This window comes from Streptopelia decaocto (genome assembly GCF_964273445.1).
Source record: "Streptopelia decaocto genome assembly, chromosome: 7".
NCBI classification, from domain to species: Eukaryota; Metazoa; Chordata; class Aves; order Columbiformes; family Columbidae; genus Streptopelia; species Streptopelia decaocto.
In genome coordinates, this window is record NC_138661.1 from 28,556,012 (window position 1) to 28,573,260 (window position 17,249).

The following is a 17,249-nucleotide window of genomic DNA, read 5'->3' on the forward strand; positions in this document are numbered from 1 at the left end:
TATGTGGTCAAAATTCCTTATGGTGGTGAACACCAGCAGCGTTCACTGGAGTCAAACCCTACCAAACAGTGCCCAGCCCAGTCTTGCAGAATTCAGCTTCTCCACCCTGTACAAAATGCGTATTGCTCTGAAATCCACACTGGTTCACTGCTCTTTTGTAAAAGCATAGAAGTGGGATTTAAGTACCTCGCAGTGCAAATTCTTACATCCATCGTACATGCTACCCCTCTAAGCAAACAGGACTAGAATGTCTTCTGAGGACAAGAGACCAGTGACCAAATTGCTATTGAATCAGTTGAACTATAAGTACAATGAAGCCCAGAGCTGTAGCCATTTGGCAAAGAGCCTTGTCCTCTGTTGTTCTGTGGCATGAGTTTCCTGCGGAGATTTGGCTTCATCATGAATGCTGTTGGCCATTGCCATCACTGTGTGATTGAGGTGGGGATGGAGTAACAGTATGGGAGTAACATTGGGAAATTCAGATTTCCCCCCCCTCTTTTTTCCAACTTATTTTTCCACTTCCATGTGTTTTTTATTCTGATTTTGAGGACAGAAATAATCATACACTTACCCTCTAATAATGTAGTAATCTGTCATATAAATACCCTGCCATTATATGGTAATTATGGTTTCGTTAAATGATCAACAGCTACCATGTTAGCCAAGAATAATTACACATTTGTGCCCTGTATCTTAAAAGTGTTCTCAGCTCCCCACCTCCCCCCCCTTTTTATTGAAAATGGGGAAAAACATGTTCCCTTGTGAATAGGACCACAATTTGGCCCAATGTATGCATTTATTCAGTATGACTTGGAATGCCACAATCTCCTATTTTGACTTTATTGCAGAGCATACCGAGGTCCCATTTAAAGGAACTTCACCACAACTATTATGGCTGCACATTTTCAAAGTTTCCTGAATAAGGGGCCATTCCACATTACTGCTTTTTTTCCTTTTCACTTCCAGTGCCAGTTCATTACTTTCCAGAAATTTAATAACGCACTAGTGTGTGGATTACAGCTCTCTGTACAACCTGGTTTAACATTTGACACTGACCCAAAAAATCTGTTAACTTGAAAATTTCTGTGATTGTCCTCAGCTCTAAGTATCTTCTTGTGGTTAGTAAAAAGAGACATTCTCCACTTGTGAAATCTTTTCTTTAAGTTGAAATTGGAAATATTTGACATAAGGAGCATGTATAATGTTCACAGAAACAGCATTAAATTATACTGAATAGACTAGTGTATGTAGATCTGCTAGATTTTACTATGTAGACATGGTAAAAAAATTAACATTTTAGTTTTACCTTTTCCTCCTGGTGACCTTTTAGCACAAACGCGTGATTATTTCCTACATACAGCTTTGACCATTCATTGAAACAACGGTTGTCAATAGCTCCAATATTCCAGATAATACATGATGTTTGAATTTAGGGTGCAGTTTGGATGCCTTATCATGGGCTTGCAGGCCCCTGAGTCACCCTGTGGTACCTAAGCCATTGACATGGAGCTGGCAGGTCCTGCAGGAGACCAATGTGCTCCTGGAGTGGCAACCATAGCCCAGGTGGGATATCCTTTGTAGCAAAAGTGACAATAGCCACCTGTGTTTGGGCACTGAGTTGTGCCCTGAGCATCTGATTGTGGTCAACTCATCTTCCTCCTGGCCAAGTAAGTCATGGAGTCAAGAAGCTTCAGCTGAAATTGGTGCCATAGCTCCATTTTGCTTAGCTGGCCAAGATTTCTTTTCAGAGACACATGCATGAACCCTGGATGAGGAAGAGGGGAGGAAGGAAGGAAAGGGAATGACGGGAGGGAGGGAGAAAGGGAAGGAGGGAAGAGGTGCAGTTTCACAGCTTCCTCTTTAAGTCTCTCCCATGATGTGCATAGCTTTGGCCTGTTAATTCCTGTATTTCTCTCCTACCACCAAACCATTTTTCTTCTGCCGAGTGCTTTTTTTTTGCAGGCACTTTACACTTTTTGGATACACTCTTCCTCATCAACTTTCCCTTTTCCTGGTTCTACTGAAGAGCCTCTGTTGTAGTTGTTTTGACCTATTTGTTAGTATTTTTCCTTTCTTTTTCCTGTGTAATTTAAATTGTCTGTTCCAGAATTTCAGGGAACGTTCTGTTTCCAACATATTCATAGGCTCTGATTCAGCATGGTAATAACTTGAGCCCATGCATAACTTGACACATTCATTAAAAATACACATAAACTGAAATAATTGAACATGTGCTTCACAGAACATGTTCCAACGTATTCCACTTCACTAGAAAGTGAAAAAGGGCAAGGTTATTACAACACATACCCTGTACTACTTCCTTGTATTTGGAGTAGCTCTAGAAGAATCTCTTTTCCTTTTAGATAAACACATATCACATTTATACTGAGTTAAATGCAAGCAAAATTTCAAATGCAATACAAACACAGTGGTTGAAGACTGTCTTCCTGAAGTGTAGACTTTCACCCAATGGAAAATTATTTCTTTCCACTAGTTCCTCATGTTAAAATTTTTCTTTATTTCTTTTACAAAGACAAAAGGATTCACATTCTGTTGTACAAATAATGTATCCCAAATTAATAGGATAGCTTGGATTTTAAATGTTCAAGCAGAAGCTGGATGGGGTTGAGTAGTGAAGTCTAATCATAACATGCTTTATTCAGTGACAGCACTTGTCCTTTGACTGTGTGCCTAAAATCACCATAGCAATCTGTTCTTAGAGCATAACACAAACTGTTGTGTACCATGGTTTATTGATTTGTATTTGTTCCGTGTCACCATTTAAAGTGAGATACAATATACTCAGTAAGAAACAGGTATCCTAATGCGATCTTTCTGACCATATGGGTCCAACAATCTGTCGTTAGTACAAATGCCTGTGAAGTAGGTGCTTTGTGAAAAATAAAGAGTGGAAGTATAAAAAGGAAAAAGATGTGCAGCACAGTAGAACAGAGAGTATGCAGATATAACCCTCAACCTCTGTAAATCATCACAGATGCCATAGGTTATGACACACAATGAAGTCCTGCTCATATTGCTGAATAAATAAGGAGCATCAGAAAACCATAGAATTTCTAGATCCTACAGAGATATTTGTCCTCTGCTTATATATTCCACTCAATCATAAGCCTTATTTATAGACACATTAAGGGCATCTAAAAACTATATTCCAAGTGGAATTTATTCCCAATCTCTGTTGTTACTCTGCATATATAAAGAAAAGAAAAACCTCTACAACAAGCATGAAAACACAATCAAGAAATTCAAAGCAAGATTTGTACTCCCCCTCTCCAATTACCACTCAAGAGAGAAAAACCTGACTGTTGAGAGGGGAAAAGCAGCTCTATCATGTTTTATTTATATATTTATTTATTTTTAAAAAGCTTTGCTAAGAAAGGGAATAATTTAATACCAGGAAACATACAAAAGAAAGATGACCAGTGGTACTATATGCAAGTAGAGCACACTCAGGTAACTTGGCCTATATTTTTAAAAATATATATTTATTCTGTCAGAGGCTGCCAGCACAAAGGCTCTGATCTTGCAACTGGAGACCTCCTTGAAGCCCCAGGCCCGTGTGGAACCCTCCTGGCAACAGGGTCTGCAGATGTGCTCTGGGGTGGGAGACAACGTCACTAACAGGGCAATAATATCTCTGTGGTTGGCTTAATTGAACTTTCTGGATCCTTATACACTGACTGTTTAAAAATAGCTGAATATAGCAGCTGCACAAAGCTGGCGTCTTTTATCTTTATGTATTGGTCTTTTTTTTTTTTTTTCTTTTCCATTTATGGCTTGCACATTTTAAAAGTGAGCAAGTTATTAAGGATTTTATTGATGCAAGGGAAACATCTTCTAGCAATATAACAGAAATGAGGGTAACACGTAAAAATGAGGTGAACAATGATACAAGCTTTGAACTTGAAAACATTTTGTGTTGTAGCTGAATGCCTTGGCAACAAGCCATATGATATATGTACACCCCACATGGGCAGATCAAAATGCAAATGATACAAACGCAAAGACACTTTGAGACACATTTAGCCTGTCATGTAGTTTGTTGTGTAAGCACATATTACAGGAAAAAACAGTGTATTTAAGCAATATTAAAGTGAAAAATCATGTCAGATAATAAAACTGTTCAATAAAGGCGAAAATAAAATTCTTCCTGCTAAGCATTATCTCTTAGAGTTGTGTCAAACCATTGTTTTGGTTTTACCTTCAGTTTTTTTCATTTTTGCTCTGTTTTTGAGTGGTTGTGTCATCCTTTGGAAGAGCCCTCCTTTTCAAAGTGGAAAATTCTGCTAGCGAGGAATATCTCAAAAGAAAGAAAATTTGAAGTGCACCTGAAAGGCGCTTGAAGTTTGACTACATTATAGCATTATAGATCATGTCAGGTGAAAGCAGGCAGTGTTTAAGAAGGTAAGCAGCCGAACCCTGTGGCTGGCCATCCATGGCCTCTGCCAGCCCAAACTGGAATCTTCTTCACAAGTCTCTGGCTTTCAGGTTACCTAATTGTTGTGTGTTTTCTTTTGAGCTTCCTCAGGTAATTGTTTGATACAAACAATGGGTTCTGTCATTCTGATTTCCACCTCAGGGTTCTTTATTGTTTCCTCTGGCTAGACACATTCAAAAGAAACTCATGTTATTATAGAATACCAATAACGTTTTAGGTACCAGCCTGTTACGTATGCTACAGTTACTTTCTTGGGAGACCATCAGACTAATGAGTATTTGATATTTTAACTTCTGCAGTGTTTGTTACAAGACAATAGAAAAAGTATCAGCGCATTCGCAGTCTGAGTAATAGCATCTCACGTGCAAGACTTTTCCTAGTACACTAAGTCTGAAAAACAGTCAACAAGATAGTGTAGAAACTGATTTAGTTTATGAAGCATCAAAATGTGGTTTTCTCCTCTACAGTAAGAAATCTGAGGTGTTACTCCTACTTCCACTATGGGATGTTTCAAAAAGAAGGACCCAATTTAAAATCACTATAGCTTTGAAATTTGGTCCATATTTTTGAAACACCCTGTACTACTGCTACTACTGTATTACTGAAGATTAAGACTTGCTGTTCTGGGACAGCATGCAAACCCATGCAGCTGGGTAGTAAAAAATGAATGCTGTGGAAACAGTATCAGAGACATTACGTAGAGTAATACTTTTCCTGGTTTATACTTCCAGCAGTCAATGTTTTTCTCAAAGTTCTGCTGCTTTACCAAAGTTGGTTATCTTAACTATCAGGACTTGTTTCTTGGAAGGTACAGAAGGGTCCCATTCTACATATATGACAGTTAGAGTTTACTGCATCATTAATATATTCTAGTCAGTAGCTAGAATCAATAATATTCATAACAAACTTCTAAATGCCACTGCTATTAGATGATGCAAAGAATTTGTAAAGTATCTGGGAAATCTGAAAACCTAGAGTTAAGTTCCAGTTTGAAAGCAGCTGTTCCTTTCTCTGCATGATGGTTGCTATGAAGCAGGATTTATCCCTGAAAAAACAGTAACAATGGGAAAACAAAAACAAACAAACAAACAAACAAGAAAAAACAACAACAACAACAACAAAAACCAAATCCAAAACAAATCCCCAACCAAGAAACTTTAACTTTCTTTTCTAATATCTCTAATATCCTGGGTGTAGCAAATAAACCAAACCTAGATCTGATGTTTGTGACCCTGCTAAGAGACACTACAAAATACTTTGCATACTATGGGACTTATTGGTGGGTTCTTCCTGGTCTCACATTCGATTGGGTAAGATGGTGGAAGATGCTGAGAATGAACTCAGTCATAGTGGAGACATGGCTGGATTAGATCACAAATTATGGACTTTTGTTCATGTGAATATGACATCTAAGCAAAGCCATTATTTTTCTTTTAATTAATAATAAGTTTATTTAGTTTCAAATCAGACCTTCTTCATCTTGCTATAAAGTGGGTTCTTTGAAGGTTACTGGGGAATTAGGCTCTTGAGTCTTGTTTCCTAAAGTTACTTCAGCATAAAAAAGCCACTGAAGGAAAATCAGGGGGACTGAAACATCATTTCTGAGCATGAGACCAACACCTGTATTATTTACATATTTATGAACGTTGCAGTGGATTTAGTGTTAAACCTGTACTTTTACATATATGAGTCCAGAAAAATACTGCCAACTGCTTTCTTTTTTCTTCCATTTCTTTGAGGGGTAATGTCCAGATTTGAGATGCTGTGGGCTGGTATTTAAGATGAAGAGGTCTCAGATAATCTTTGTTCCACAGAATTCCTGGGTAATCCTGGAGAAACTGTTTACTCTCTCTGTCTCCACTGTAGTTCTTTGCTTTTTTTGGTAATGGAACTAGTGATGTTATATTTCACCTTTGAATAAGGATGAGCCTGTATGGAGTGGTCATATAGTGTTGGGAGTCACATTATAGAAGACTCTATAAATACATTTTACTTTAATTATGCCCCTGAGTGCAAGTGTAGTCTTCCCTTTCTTGTGCGCTCAGTATTGGTTTTGCCATAAATGGAAGCAGCTGAGCAGGAATTCATTTCATGAAGGGTTTAGAAACAGGTTGTTTGGTCCCTCATTGTCTTGAATGGTAAACAGTAAATGGCTTAATGCAACACAACAATTTGAATTCTTTTCATGTGTATCGTCTGCACCTAGCCTTTCTTTTCTTCTCTTAAAAGAAAACAGGCCTAATACTCCCAATGTAAACCAAACTCGTATGTCATAGTTAATTAAGTAATTGCTCTAAATTGCCATAACTAACAGATGCATGCATAGGTATGTTTGCATTGTGAATCCATGGAAAAGTATATAAGAAATTAAGAAGTTTCAAATGGAAGAGAGATCACTAAATTAATTACTTTACCCTAAATTTTGTAATTGGTCTCTCTTACAAGAACAGATACTTTAAAATTCCAGAGATGATAAATGAAGATCTTCATTAATTTAGGTCTTTACCCTTGAAGGAAATGTCTCTTTATATACATACATTTTTCCCCCTCCTTCCCCTCCTTTCTAGTCTCTTCTTTTTGGCTGTAGACACACAAAGCAGTATCATTGTGATTCAGGATTTATTTGAAGAGATTTCATCTGGAATGGAGTCAAGCAGAGCAGTGGCAGGGGAGCTTTTACAGATTATGACCTGTAATCTGGTTAATACTCTGAGACACAAAGATCCAAATGTTGAGTAATTTTGGACAAGTCCACAGCCTATGTGGCTACATGCCCTTCTGACAAGACATCCTGGAGGCCAAGAGGAACCCAGCTATCTTAAAAGTCCAATATGAAATAAAATGCTGTTTGTGCAACTACTGACACTTAAGTGTAATGTTTTCAATATGAGCAACATGAACTTAATCAAAAGACCATCTCTTTATTCTCTGTCTCCCTGCATGATTTTTCTCCCTGCAATAAAAGGCTGCACACGACTTAGTGCAGTATCATTTCATCCGGTACTAATAACCACAGTGAGGCAGTAGCCATTAAAATCCAAATATTTTAACCTCTCTTTTGGAGTTCATCAGACAGCAAACTGGTTCACAGGACCTTGTTGAGGTCCTCGGCTCTTGATTAAATTTGACAACTTCATGAAACACTAATTATGTAGATACAAGGTACATTTAGTATCTTGTGCTTGCGGAGCCAGGACAACATCTGAAGAAAGCCCCGTGACTAGAAAAAAAGTTTATCATTATTGTCAAATGAAACACCAGCAAGATTGTTACAGTAGCTCCAGAAGATGCAGACCATGCTGAACAAAGCTTTCCTGGAAGGGGTTTATGTCTTATATGCTGCAGAGGCTCCCTTTGAAGGGACTTCTAGCATGACTGTTTGAGAACAGGTGGCAGAGCAGCAATAGCTGCAAGAGGTGATACATCATTACATGGATTCTTTAGCCCTCTCCCTCATCATGGAGAGAAGTATAAAGGCTATAGAGTACTTCAGACAATATACCTGAGGAGTGGCTTGATTTTTCTTTTCTTTCTTTTCTTTTTTCTTTTCTTTTCTCTTTTCTCTTTTCTCTTTTCTTTTCTTTTCTTTTCTTTTCTTTTCTTTTCTTTTCTTTTCTTTTCTTTTCTTTTCTTTTCTTTTCTTTTCTTTTCTTTTCTTTTCTTTTCTCTTCTCTTCTCTTCTCTTCTCTTCTCTTCTCTTCTCTTCTTTTCTTTTCTTTTCTTTTCTTTTCTTTTCTTTTCTTTTCTTTTCCTTTCTTTTCCTTTCTTTTCCTTTCTTTTCCTTTCTTTTCCTTTCTTTTCCTTTCTTTTCCTTTCTTTTCCTTTCTTTTCTTTTCTTTTCTTTTCTTTTCTTTTCTTTTCTTTTCTTTTCTTTTCTTTTCTTTTCTTTTCTTTTCTTTTCTTTTCTTTTCTTTTCTTTTCTTCTTTTCTTTTCTTTTCTTTTCTTTTCTTTTCTTTTCTTTTCTTTTCTTTTCTTTTCTTTTCTTTTCTTTTCTTTTCTTTTCTTTTCTTTTCTTTTCTTTTCTTTTCTTTTCTTTTCTTTTCTTTTCTTTTCTTTTCTTTTCTGTTTTTTACTCCAGATTATGTCCTCCTTTTTGCAGCACAAAGGTAAGGGATGCCACAGATTTTTCTCTTCCTGATTAATTATTTACATTAAGTACCAACAAGGCAACTTTTTCCTCAGTGTCTGCACTGTAGACTATTTCCCATTTTCATTTTTCTTTTCTCTATACTTATGAACTAAATAACAAAATTTTATTCCATTCAGTAGATTTCATAATAAAATTCCAAGATGAGAAGAAGCTGTTCTGGCTAACTGGGATAACTCCTGAATAACAGAAATAATAAATTTTAACTAAGCTAGAAAATGTATTTTAGAAAAACATGCTATCTTAAGTCTTAACTCAATACACCTCCTTTTAGAGGATATTGGAAGGTAAAAATTTAAATTCATAAACCTCCCCAGTACTTGCTTGGAAGATACTCTGGAAATATGGATTACAAACACAAACTAAGGAGGTCTAGCCAGAGTACTGGTGTAGGATTCATCTCAGCCCGAGGTGTGCAAATTATAGCTCTCCCAGGCTAAATCAGTCATCTGTAGCTGGTGCAGAGAAATAGACATCTGCTGAAAGCAATCAGTCATGCCTAAGACAGACATCCCAAAATCTTGGGCACTTAAAGTTGTGTCAGGAAGGCTGCCTTAAGCCAGCAGTAGACCAAAGAACCAGGTGAAATGAAAGTCTTTACTTGTCCCATTCTTGTGATAAAAAGTCCAAGTATTCCATCCTAATTTTAAGAAAAATATAACATTCTCTGATATGATGTTTCTTACTGTGAAAAAAATAGGTCTTATTTCTAGCTTGAAGTTTTCTAGTTGTAATTTTCAGTCAGTGACTCATTTTATGACTTGTCTGTTTGAGTAAACAGATCCTTATGATTAGCTACAGACATCCTATAGAGGTACTCGGATTTGAGCATTTCAACAAGTGAAATTATTTATCCAAAGACTAGGAAACAGTTGCCTCTGTTTTCAACTTTAACTCCAGACATTCCTGTAACTTTTCTGAGTCCTTTCAAAAGTTTCCAACATAATTTTTGGTGTTGGTCGTTGTTGTTGGCTTTGGTTGTGGGTTTTTTTTGGTTGGCTGGTTGGTTCGGGTTATTTTGGGGAAATAAGCAGGGATCATGTCAATAAAAGTCTATCCAGAATTAATGATACCTCTTTTCTCTTCATCTGTTTTCCCATTTATATCAGTCCTTTTTGACGTAGCTTTGCTCTCTTGAACAAGTTTACAAAGCAGACTAAACCCGTAATGTTTTAAACCAACATGTTTTACAGAAGTGTGACTATAGAAAAATTAACAAAAGCTTATCTGGACCTGCATCTACTAAGAGAGGTTACTAATTTTTTATGGGCAATTTAAAATTACTTGTACCAGTTTCTCAAAGCTATGAAACTTTGTAAGTTGATTTGAAGTCAGTGGGAGCAGCCTGCATCAAACCAGTTGCATGATAAGTACCTGAAAACCATTAGCATTTTTGAGACTCTTTGGCCTGAATACATTGAATTGTTCAGATTTTTCTGTGAGTTTGCGTAGTTGGAAGTGTTATGGTGCCCACTTTGAAGAATGGTTGTTCTGGTAGGTCTCTTGTCTTTTCACAATATGCCATATATATTGTTAACCCTTGCAACTGTAGATGAGATCTCTTCTCAAGCTTATGGTGTTCCTATATGTCCTACACAGCTGCTTAACAACTCCTCTGTCTGCAAGAGGCCTACACATGACCACAACATGCAGACTCAGGAACAGGGCCCAAGTTTCTCCCCCTGGTGAGAATGGGCTTGAGAAGAGGACACTGAGCGACATGTGCTGGAATGGTTTAGTTCTCATACCTAGATGCTGGCCAGCACCATGGAAAGCACAGATGATGGTGAAATATTATCTTCCCCCCCGCCACTTACCTATGTTAGTAGCCCTTTCTATAGGCAGCTATAAAACACACTGCCTAACTCTTGAGTAATTATGCCCTCTCAGTACTTGTAAATTGGTAACCATAGTGCTCTCCCTTGCTCCCCTCTCACTCAAGCTCTGTTAACAGTTTAGTAGTAATAAAAGAAGATATGGTAAAGCAATCCAGTGGATGAAAATTGGAAAATATGGCAAGAAGTATATGATATTTTTCCATAGTAACATTTGTATAATATATCTGATCTAAGCTTCTTAAAACCCCAAGTTACTCTAACTTTAAGGTAATTTGCCATTTTAAAAGCACTGTGTATATCTGCTGTGGAAATTCGTAAGAAAGACAAGAAACCTTTTGAACTTGCTGAAGGTCAGCAGCCACATGCCCAAAGCCAGAGCTTGTTGGAAAGCTAAACCAGCTCCCAATGGCAGCCCTGCCCAGAGATCCAGAAAGAATATTTTCTTAATTTCTGCCCCTCTCTCTCATAGGTTCAGTTCATTACCTACCTCTTCCAAAACTGAAAAACTGATCACAATTTTTAAAAAGAAAACTTCTTTTCCTTTTCCAGACTATGAGTAACAACCAAGGGAAAAGAATGAGATTAACTATTTGTAAAATCTTAGACATAGTATCCAGAAAGAATAAGTTCTCATACATTCTGTCTTCAATATACATGTATACAAATGTATTTGTCAGTTAAATAAAAAACTTGAATTTGAGGGCTCTATAAAAAAGTTATTTATCATCATGTGTGACTTCTCATTTATTGGAAAGAATAAATTTTTCTTTAAGGAAAATAAAGTACAAATGCACAAGAGGATGATATTTAATTGTACAAATCCAAGCTTCCTGTGTGCTGATTTAAATCAGTCCATGCTGAATTCAGTCTTTCCAATCCCTGTGCTTGTGGTAGTAGAGTTTTCTGGCCTTCCTTCAGTTTCTCAGTGTCTTTATGGTAACAGTTATGCCTAAAAAGGGAATGCAATGTTCCAAGTGACTTCACACAGACATGCCTAGGGCCTGATCCAAGCCTATTGACAGGGGCTGGAGTCCTTCCATTTGCTTCAGTGGGCTTTGAATCAGTTATTTTACAAGGACATTTCCTCCTGGCTTCCTGATGCGGTAGACACACACAAAGAGGCCACATTTGCAGTGCTCTTTTTTTTTGTACCCCAGCAAATGGCATCTTCGTACCTAGCTCGCTCTCACCATTAACTCACTATCTTATTCAAAGAGTTGTTTTAGGTCTCCTTCTTAGCTTTAGGGCATTTAGAATTAATGTACTGAGTGCATTACCTTTTATTTTTTATAATTGAATCTGATTTGATTACTTTTTATTCACAAATTTAATTTTTCCAGATTTCCTCTGCTATTACTTTTCTGTTCCTCACAAGTAATGGTTGTTCCTTCCAATTCAACCTAATTTATGAAAATTAGTAGCTCTGTTTACTGCCTTTCTGGGATCATTAATGAAGTTAAGAAAGGCCTAGTATAATACAGATTCCTATGCTAATCTAGGATTCTCTTTCTCATTGACTGTAATGCTGTTTTGTTTATCAATACCCTTCATATACAGTCATCCAGGTTGTCATATCAAGTGATAACTATCTCCAAAATCAAACTAATCTGAATTTGTAAAATCTGGAAGTTAATACAGCCCAACATTTTACCAGAATCCAAATGTAGCAGAGACAGCACTATAAACTTCACTTCATGTTCAAGCAGACATATTCTTATGTACCTTTTTAGCTTATTAAATAATGGCATTGGTTATCCTATTAAAAAAAAAATCATGTTCAACAGGTAAGTTTTACTAGTTTTAAACTCACAGTGCTTATTTCATACGACTATTTAGTCATCTGGATGTTTATTGGCCCTGTTTCTCTTCTCCATCGCATACAAAGTAGTCACTGTCAAAGGTCAGAACATTTTTGGAAGTTGAAATCCTCTCCTCTCCTCTCCTCTCCTCTCCTCTCCTCTCCTCACCTCTCCTCTCCTCTCCTCTCCTCTCCTCTCCTCTCCTCTCCTCTCCTCTCCTCTCCTCTCCTCTCCTCTCCTCTCCTCTCCTTCTCCTTCTCCTTCTCCTTTACCCTTTCCTTTCCTCTTTCTTGCAGTCCTGTATGTCTTACTTTTTCAGGAATTAAAATAGCTAAATATGCTACTCATACAACAAGTTCACAGTGTTCCTTTAGAATTGTTAGGGTGCCAGTCATCTTAAACAGGCAATTTGTAAGTGCTCATATATTTCAAGTATTCCCTTCTTCAGTCTTTCCCAATACAACTTTTACTGGGTTGCCTGCCTTAATTTTTCTGTCATCTTCCTCTACTCGCTTTGAAGGCAATTTGTAAGTGCTCATATATTTCAAGTATTCCCTTCTTCAGTCTTTCCCAATACAACTTTTACTGGGTTGCCTGCCTTAATTTTTCTGTCATCTTCCTCTACTCGCTTTGAAGGAACTTTTTAAAAATTGGTTGGTACTCTACTTTACACAGTTTTAAGGCATCATTTTAATTATTTGTCTTATAATTTATGACCAAGAGCTTAGCTCAGTCTTGCTTCTTCCAAAGTAAACAGGAATGTGAACGGTATATCTGGAAGGCTCAGGAGTACAGGAGCTCAGGAGTACAGAGTCTTACTGTGTTATACAGATGTAGCCCACTTCTGTGACAGAGTGAGATCTGGGCAGGGATCATCCCACAATGAAACTTGACTTCCATGTAAAGACAAGCCAGGAAAGGAGTTGTAACACATCTGAAAATATTCTTGATGAGCACACATGGTATGTACCTTGCCTATTAGAGTTTTACCTTTACTATTACAGAAACAACTTTTTTTTTTTTTCTTTTTCTAATTCATTTGTTAGCATTATATACTCAGCTGAAATGCTTTCTGCTTTCTCATCTTTGCCAAGGTTGTTTTTTGTTTGTTTGTTTAGTGTTTAGTGTTTTTTTTTCCCCGCTTGTTATTCTTTCCATTTTCAACTTTTCAACTCCCACAGCAACATGTTGATTCTTGATAAAAATCTTGTTCCATCACAGAATCACAGAATGGTTGGGGTTGGAAGTGACCCCTGGAGATCATCCAGTCCAACCCACCTGCTAAAGCAGGTTCACCAGAGCAGATCACACAGGAATGTGTCCAAGTGGGTCTTGAACTTCTACAGAGAAAAAGACTCCACAATTTCTCTGAGCAGCCCGTTCCAGTGCTCTGTCACCCTCAAAGTAAAGAAGTTTCTCCTCATATTCAGATGGAACCTTCTATGCATCAGCCTGTGCCCGTTGCCCCTCATCCTACTTTTGGGTACCACTGCAAGGAGTCTGGTCCCATCCTCTTGACATCCACCCTTGAGATATTTGTAAACGTTGATGAGATCCCCTCTCCGTCTTCTCTTCTTCAGGCTGAACAGACCCAGCTCTCTCAGTCTCTCCTCATAAGAAAGGTGCTTTAGGTCCCTCATCATCTTCGTGGCCCACCACTGGACTCCCTCCAGTAATTCCTTATCCTTCTTAAACTGGGGAGTCCAGAACTGGACCCAGCACTCCAGATGTGGCCTCACCAGGGCAGAGTAGAGGGTGAGGATAACCTTCCTCAACCTGCTGGTCACACTTTTCTTAATGCACCCCAGGATACCATTTGCTTTCTTGGCCACAAGAGCACATTGTTGGCTCATGGTCAACCTGTTGTCTACCAGAACTCCCAAGTCCTTCTCTGCAGTGCTGCTTCCCAGCAGGTCTGCCCCCAACCTGTACTCTTGCCTGGGGTTATTCCTCCCAGGTGCAGGACCCTACACTTGCCCTTGTTGAACTTCATCAGGTTCTTCTCTGCCCAGTCCTCCAGTCTGTCCAGGTCTCGCTGAATAGCAGCCCAGCCTTCTGGTGTGTCAACCCTTCCTCCCAGCTTGGTATCATCAGCAAACTTGCTGAGGATGCGCTCAGTCTCTTTATCTGGGTCACTGATGAACAGGTTGAACAGGACTGGACCTAACACTCCTGAGAAACCCCACTAACTACAGACCTCTAACCAGACTCTGCACCATTGTTCACAGCCCTCTGAGCTCTGCCATCCAGCCAGTTCATAATCCATCTTACTGTGCATTCACCCAGCCCGCACTTCTTGAGCTTGCCTATGAGGAGGTTGTGAGAGACGGTGTCAAAAGCCTTGCTGAAGTCAAGGTAGACAACATCCACTACTCTTCCCTCATCTACTCAGCCAGTCATACGATCATAGAAGGCTATCAGGTTGATCAAACATGATTTCCCTTTGGTGAACCTGTGCTGACTACTCCTGATAACCTTATTTTCTTCCACATGCTTGGAGATGACATCCAGAATGAGCTGTTCCATCACCTTTCCAGGGATGGAGGTGAGCCTGACTGGCCTATAGTTTCCTGGGTCGTCCTTCTTGGCCTTTTTGAAGACTGGAGTGATGCTGGCTTTCCTCCAGTTCTCAGGCACCTCTCCTGTTCTCCAAGACCTTTCAAAGATGATGGAGAGTGGATTTGCAATAACATCTGCCAACTCTCCCAGCACTCGTGGGTGTGTCCTATCAAGGCCCATGGATTTGTGGATGTCAGATTTGTGCAGACGACCTCTAACCTGTTCTTCCTCAACCAATGGAAAGTCTTCCTTTTGCCTGACTTTCTCTTCTGTCTCTAAGGTCTGGAATACCTGAATGCCAGTCTTAGCAGTAAAGACAGAAGTGAAGAAGGTGTAACTCTGCCTTCTCTGTATCATCCATCACCAGGGCACCTTTCTTATTCAGCAGCAGACCTACATTTTCCCTAACCTTTCTTTTGCTGTTTCTATACTTGAAGAAGTCCTTCTTCTTGTCTTTGACCTCCCTGGCCAGATTTGCTTCGAAGTGGAGATTGGCCTTCCTTACTGCATCCCTGCATATTCTAACAGCCTCCTTGTATCCCTCCCAGGTGGTCTGTCCCTTTTTCCACATGTCATGAACATCCTTCTTCCACCTGAGTTTTGGCCGGAGTTCATTCATTCTGGCATATTACTCCCTTTACTTGATTTCTTCCTCATAGGGATGCATCAGTCTTGGGCTTGGAGGAAGTGACGTTTGAATATTAACCAGTTCTCTTGGACCACCCCCTTACCTACTAGAGGTCATCATGAAGCCAGAAGGCTGCCTCCTGAATCTCATACTCTGCTTTTTTTTTTTCTTTTCAATTGCTACTGAACTAGTATATTTTGACAAAAGTATCATTTTGGCATCATAGGCTGTTTCTCAACTGGTGAGCTTCCCGTCTTCCTGTCTTCCTCATTATATCCTACAATCATTCCTTAGCCAACATTTTCATAGGGTTCAAAGAGCACTTTCTCTGAATTAAGACTGTAGCTTCAGATCTCTATGGTGCCTTTCCATTACAAAATTTTACCCGAGCAATGAAGAAGGTAGAATGTTTTTGGTTTTGTTATTTTGTTTGTTTGTTTGTTTTGGTTTCTGGTTGTTGTTGTTGTTTTTTCCTCTTATTTTACACACAGAGTTCCCACTACTACCATTAGAAAAATGACCCGCACTTGAAGAAAAGTAGACTCTTTTTTGTTGTAAAAAAAATAAAGAAAAAAACCCACCCAGTATATTAGCTGAAGGAATCACTGAAATAAACTCGAAAACCTTGGTGAGTTACTTTCAGTCAAAGAAATCTAAGGTGACAAAGACTGATGCTGGATCTTCAAATCAAACAAACAAACAAAAAAAAAAGGAAAAAGAAAAATAAGAAAAAAGAAAAAAAAAAAGGAAGGCAAAACCACAGAGGATTGCAAACAGTCTGTTTCTATCAGGTTCTCTGCAGAATTAAAAGCTGACTTAAAAACATCAGTCACGTGCATTAGCAGCCTCAGGAGTGACTGAACTTGAGCTCTGGAATCAAGGAGCACAAAACAGTGTTTAAATTTTACCCACAAGAGCAGGGGGTCATGCACCCTGTTCTAAATTGTTGGCTAGTTGTCCTAGGGTAGTTGGTTCCTTTCTTTCTTTTGGGAGACATAAAAATTATATATGATCCATTAAAATAACAAGCCTTTAGGAAAGTAACATTAGTTAACAAACTATTGTAGAATATGGTTTCAATGGATGTGAGTAGAGAGCTCTTTACAAGTAATCTGACTTTCAGCCTGTGAGAAAAAATGACTGATTTTTCTGACAGTCAGGTTGGATGACTCCCCATCATCAGCAGATGCTCTTGCTCAGGATACAAGTCCTAGCTGACTTTTTTTAGTGTGTTCACACAGTACTATGTGGGATAGCAGGACACTTGTCATGAGCTCTTGTCCCTCCAGGTAGAGCTCAAACACTAAACTCACTTCATGAGTCTTATGAGTGGCTGCCAGGCAGGTGAAAAGAACTGTCCTTTTGAAATTACAAAGCAGATTAAGCAGCCTGTGAATGCCTTGCAATTGAGACTAATACAGCCCTCTAATTTTTGGCACTGCTTCTTTGAGAAAAAAGCAATCGTGAAGTATGGTGGGGATAATTACCAAACAGAGAAGGGTGAGCTTCAAATAAGCAACAAGTACATTTTTGAGAAGGTCTCATGGTTTAACCCCAGCTGGCACCTAGGACCATGCAGCCACTTGCTCATGCCATGCCCCATCCTGCCTCCTCCAAAGTGGGATGGGAGAGGTACTAAGAAAAAAAAAAACAACACCACACCAAAAAACCCCAAGCCAAAACAAAACCAAAAACCCACAAAAAACAGACAAAAAACCCCCCCACATGCATTCAGGTAAGAACAGTTTAACAGGACAGCAAAAGAAGAGCTATTACTACTACTACTAGAAAATAGAAAACAAGTGACACAAAACGCAATTG